General features: G+C 40.4%; 1 protein-coding gene across 2 annotated transcripts in view; it reads right to left on the reverse strand.

Annotated features, from left to right (window-relative positions):
- The window catches only part of LOC120995369 (gap junction alpha-4 protein-like), a 29,170-nt gene extending 23,410 nt beyond the window's left edge, over positions 1–5,760 (reverse strand). The window contains exons 1-2 of one of the 2 annotated variants that reach the window (XM_040424518.1): positions 5,646–5,760; positions 4,860–4,966 (exon numbers count right to left, since the gene is read on the reverse strand). The gene's annotated coding sequence lies outside the window, so the exon portion shown is untranslated. The remainder of the gene's footprint in view (positions 1–4,859; positions 4,967–5,645) is intronic. The other variant, XM_040424519.1, reaches the window with a different exon arrangement.
- Positions 5,761–6,000: the final 240 nt, after the last annotated feature.

Here is a 6,000-nt window from a genome sequence, read left to right on the forward strand (position 1 = left end):
CTACCCAACAGACAGTAGGGAGCATGAACAGATGTTTTGTTATATTTTATTTTATAAAAGGGAAAGAGAAAAAAAAAAAAAAAAAAAAAACGCATGAAAAACGCACCAGAACCGCATGGGTGTAGATGCGTTTTTTTGGTGCAATACAACCAGCAGAGAGAGATAAGTTACTGGTATGAATATTTTTTAAAACTGATATTGCTTTGATGTGTTTTTAATAGTTTTTGTATAAACATGATGTAGGTTATTGAACACTATTATTTATAAACTCAATATGCTGGAAGCATAAAAGAAACAAAGCTCCATGTGTTCTAGGAGCAAACATCAGCTCCAGTAAACTGTGGGTCCAGATTCCGGTCAGGATCCATGCCGGGTTTTGAAGAAGTAGTCTAGGACTATAAAAGGAAGCATTTTCAGGGGGACTGGTAGCTACTGAGGAAGGGGCAATCTTAAGCCCCGAAACGCGTCTAGCTCTAACAGGACCCCGAATTTTTAAGGAGTGAGGACCAATAGATAGTGCCGGAACCTCGCACCATACTGCTAAACACCACGATAAGGTTCAAGTATAAAGAATCCGTGACAGCCTACAGCAGAGACCGGGCTGCACATGCCAAACTTTTACCTACGTGGGATTTTAACAACCTGACCGCTCAAAAAAGCCTGGAGGTAATTAAAAACACGACCCAGCAGAGCGACGGTGTGCAGCGAAGTGGTGAGGAGAACCTTTCCGGTAAGACTATCTTTTTCATCAAATATTTGCTGACAAGAGATCTAACAAGACTCAAATGCTATTAGCCCAGTGGGACGCTACTGGTTGAATATAGAGCGGGACGCCGCTATACCTGTTTTGTTGTGGGACTATTACGTCACGGTGCCTCTAACTGTTACCTTGGAGCTTCAGAACTTCGCCAGTGAGTTGGGGAACAACTCGCAATTGTAGTTTTCCCAGTAAAAATTCAGCATTTGCGATATATATGCGTTTTAATTGTGCGATTCTTTTATTGTGTGAATAATCTATGATGTACCTTTTTATTGTCGTTTTAATGTTAGAATATGCCATGTGTAGTTTATAATATCCATCTAGAGTCAGAGTGCCGGTTATAGTGAGCAAGTGTTGTTTTATACATAGCTTTCCTACAGGAGGGCCATATTCTCTCTTTTATTGTCGTTTTTTGCCTTATATATTAATAAATATCTGTGTGATCCCTGTATCCTGAGAGTGCCCAGTTCATTTATCACAAGTTACATGTATGAATGCATCTATGTATATGTTGAGTGCGTGTATGAGTGTGTCCATGTATATGTTGAGTATGTGTATGAGTGTGTCCATGTATGTGGAGAGTGTGTGTATGAATGCATCTATGTATATGTTGAGTGTGTGTATGAGTGCATCTATGTATGTGGAGAGTGCGTCCATATGTGGAGAATGCGTGTATGACTGCGTCCATGTATGTGGAGACTGCGTCCATGTATGTGGAGAGTGTGTCTATCACTGCGTCCATGTATGTAGAGAGTGCGTGTATGACTGCATTCATGTATGTGGAGAGTGCGTGTATGACTGCGTCCATGTATGTGGAGAGTGTGTGTATGAGTGCATCTATGTATGTGGAGAGTGCGTCCATATGTGGAGAATGCGTGTATGACTGCGTCCATGTATGTGGAGACTGCGTCCATGTATGTGGAGAGTGCGTGTATGACTGCGTCCATGTATGTGGAGAGTGCGTGTATGACTGCGTCCATGTATGTGGAGAGTGCTTGTATGACTGCGTCCATGTATGTGGAGAGTGCGTGTATGACTGCGTCCATGTATGTGGAGAGTGCGTGTATGACTGCGTCCATGTATGTGGAGAGTGCGTGTATGACTGCGTCCATGTATGTGGAGAGTGCGTGTATGACTGCGTCCATGTATGTGGAGAGTGCGTGTATGACTGCGTCCATGTATGTGGAGAGTGCGTGTATGACTGCGTCCATGTATGTGGAGAGTGCGTGTATGACTGCGTCCATGTATGTGGAGAGTGCGTGTATGACTGCGTCCATGGCTGCAGTATGAAAGGTACAGAGGCTAAAATACTTGTGGATATGTAGAGGTAAATCAGACATGTCTATTACAATTGCAGCGCATGCACTACTTTTTTGCAGTGCGGAGGCACAGCCAGAAGCACCACGGAAGCACTCTGCAGCACTCATATCCCGGATCCTGGACCCATTGAAGTGAATGGGTCCATGATGCGGGCTGCACATGGCCGTGTGCAGCCCGCATCATGGACCCATTCACTTCAGCATGCGCTTCCTTCCTATATATTTTAGGTTTTAAAAATGTGGCTCTCCAAAAAAATTTCAATCGTGGTTTTGGCGATATTTGGCTCAGTTGACAAAAAAGTTTGCCCACCACTGGGCTAGGGCAATCATTGCTCCAGATACATCAATTGGAGCTAAGGGTGTTGCCCTGCCACAATCCTGCACCTGCACTATGCTAGTGCAGTGAATGTTTGCGCGCTGACATTCACTGTTAGGAGTGATACCTTGTGTCCTGTGGGGACCAGTTATCCACCTAGATAGTAACTTCACCCAGGTCATACATCTGATACCTGTGGTGTCTTAGCCCCCTTAGTGTTGGTGGGTTTCAGTTTGTGGGATCCAATTTATGTCACGAGGTGGCTTCATTGCCATCTATGTGGCTGCTATAGGTGGGGTCCCACAAATTAGTGAAGATTCAGTTGCTGCTTCATGCAGTGACGGGTAGATACCCCTATATTTTAACAAAATAAGTTAATAAAACATTTGTTTTGTTTTAAGCGTCCTACCCCCACATATATTTGTTTGATTGTGTATAAGGACGCACACCTACAATACCAATTTCAGTTTTGCATTGTGCTGTGTGATCAAACTGCACATTTCAGAGTGGGCTTTTATTGTGGGCAGTCTAAGGCACACCTGTGCAATATTCATGCTGTCTAATCAGCACCTTAATATGCCACACCTGTGAGGTGGGATGGATTATCGCGGCAAAGGAGAAGTGCTCACTAACACAGATTTAGACAGATTTGGGAACAATATTTGAGAGTAATAAGTCTTTGGTGTGTGTAGAAAATGTTTCAGATCTTTTGGTTTTGCTCCCATTTTGCATGAGCTGAACTCAAAGTGTTGTGTTTATATTTTTGCGCTGCATGCATCACTTTTTTTCCTGTCAAAAGTGCTGATAGACATGATAGACTCCATTACAAGTTACTAAGTCGCTGGGGTTAGTTGGGCATCGGTGATGGATCTAGTACTTAACTGTGGTTTTATAACTGAAAGCACAACATCAATGTCCAATTGTCAGGAGACAGAATGCTGTGAATACCTCTGATAACTAGAAAAGTGACCATAGACACTTGTTGTCAGCTCCGCTGGGCTTTAAAGGCCACATGGATTTTGATTAACTACGAAATCAATATCTGTCTTAAGAAAGCTCTTTTAAAGGGCATGATGTCTTACCGAAAGAATCCTAAGACCCATTTTTGTGATCGTGGAAGGTCCTAGCAGTCAGACCTACACTGATCAGATACTTATGGTGGGACAATTTGAGGTTATGGCCTATCCTCAGGAAAGGTCATCAATATCTGATTTGTGGGACTGTAACCTCCAGCACCCCCACTTATCAGTTGTTCAAAGAGGCCACTGTGCCATCTTCCTAGGCCAATGAGGTCATGTTCGTTGCTCACATGGCCCAGGAGCAGCTTAGTTCCATTAAAGTAAATGCTGCCATACCAAACATAGCCACTATACAATGTACGGTGCTGTGCTTTGTAAGCTGTCAGAAAGTCACAGGAGCGCCATGGCCTCTTTAAACAGCGGACCGCCAGGTGTGTCAGGTGTCAGACCTAACCGATCAGATAATGATCTGGAAGATAGGCCATCAATATGAAAATCTTGAACAAGTCAAATGCCTAGTCTTTCCTACACTTGTCAATCATTCTAACAATGTAGTACATGATTGTTAGCTCAGTGGAGGTCTACACTAGCAGACATACTGTGGCTCAATCTATATGGAGTAGACACTATGGCTGGCATTGTATGGGGCACCATGTTGTGTCTTGAAATTGTTTGGGGAGGCACAACAAGACCACTGTATGGTGGGAAAACTGAGCAGACAATGTATTAAGGGGCAATCACTGTGTGGAGGTGCACACTAACAGTATGGCAGGAATACCATGACTGGCACTTTTTGGGGAAATACACTAGATAACACTGTAATATGGAACACAACTGCTGCAGACCTTTGCTTTGAAGAAGACTGACAGTGATTGAAATGAATCCCTCTTCAAAGTATTAACTTTTGCTTTTCTAGTCATATATTGTCAAGGATTCCCAGTCAGTGACATTACCATTTAAAGAGCTTTTCAAACTGTTATGTGCTTGTACAGGGATACAATCAGCATCTTGGTAGACTTAGAGCATTTCCAAAGAACAATGCTTTTTTACGGCAAGATGCCATATTGATATAAGTGTATGGGAGAAGGGAAGTGACAGACCCTTTGCTTATTTTATTTTTATAGCCTCAAGGGGTTTCCAATTGTTCACTCTTCAAACCCTCCCTATAATTATATTTCATATATATCTAACCGAGAACATAGTTCTTATCTACAAAACAAAGGAAGAAATATAATTTTTTCAAATTTATCAATGTAATTACTTAATTTTTTGGGCATAAATACATTGAAAAATATGGTGTAAGCGCCAAGCATGTGAAGCCCCTTTGCCAATTTTTTGACACATACAAATCCCTTTATTTCATTAAAGATTCCGTTGTACATTATGGATTTTTATTATATAAAAACCATCATTTCACTTTTGGTGCACTGAATTTTCCCTCTTACCATGAGTATAGAAAGCTGGTGGCTAGTTGTCCGACATGTCTATATCAGGCTGTGTGTTTGTCAGTAATCTTGCTGCCTTAACGGAGAAGACATTATCCAGAGATGCCCTGAAACAATGCAAGGAGACAGCCAAGACTTCAAGCAGCTTAACCTCACATTAACTGAACAAATCTGGTTGCTCAAAAATGGTCTTCTTTACCACATATTTGATGATGTATATTGACTTATAATATATAGATAAAATATTACTCAACTTTTTTATGCATTTGTTCAAGGTATAGGCAAAAAGTATAGAAATTGATTCAATTATTATGGAAATTGGCACTAGGCAAATTATTAATATCTTGTCCAATTGAATACAAGCTTAAGTCCATCAATTTTTTCTTAGTTTCCGATTTCAGGATTACATAGGTAAGCAATAAGGCAAAGTATTGAAAGGAATCTGATTATATTCTCTGTACTGAATACAGTCGTATGTATATAACATAAGGATAAATAAAGGATAAATATTGACTTTCGATAAGTCAAGTTTTTTGTTTTTACCTATACATGACTATGTACACTGATTATGATACCTACATCAATTTTAAGGTTAAAACTCATAAATCAGTTCATAAACCATAAAGGTATTGCATTTTTCTAGTTCTATATCTACTGTGGATGACAACTACGTTAAAAAAGTGCAGACTTCCTGGATTAGTATTACGTACTCTAAAAGTGCTCCTCAGTAAGCAGAGCTATAAAACTATCAGCACGTGTAGTTAGCAGGTAGTAAGAAGGACTTACCTGAAGTAAGGTGGAGAACAGCATTGAAGAAAGACAGGTAGGTAACTGAAGGATTCTAATTTAGATAGTTCCGAGTGGTACATAGATTCAGTGATGGGATGGCAGAAGATTTCTGTGTGCAGGATGCTGAGAGGAGGAGCAGGCAGAAAAGGGCAGGACATTATTTAACTCATTGTCTGTAAGCTCTGTACAATCTAATATCATTTATTCTGATTGAAATTGTATAAAACATACAAAAAAATACAAAAATAAAATAGAACTTTATACTGCTATCTAAAATATTCATCTATATATGTATATGTATATTAAAAAAATCTCTATTTCACTAACAAAACTGCATTAACCACGTGTACAT

This window comes from Bufo bufo, chromosome 3 (assembly GCF_905171765.1).
Source record: "Bufo bufo chromosome 3, aBufBuf1.1, whole genome shotgun sequence".
In the NCBI taxonomy this organism is placed as follows: domain Eukaryota; kingdom Metazoa; phylum Chordata; class Amphibia; order Anura; family Bufonidae; genus Bufo; species Bufo bufo.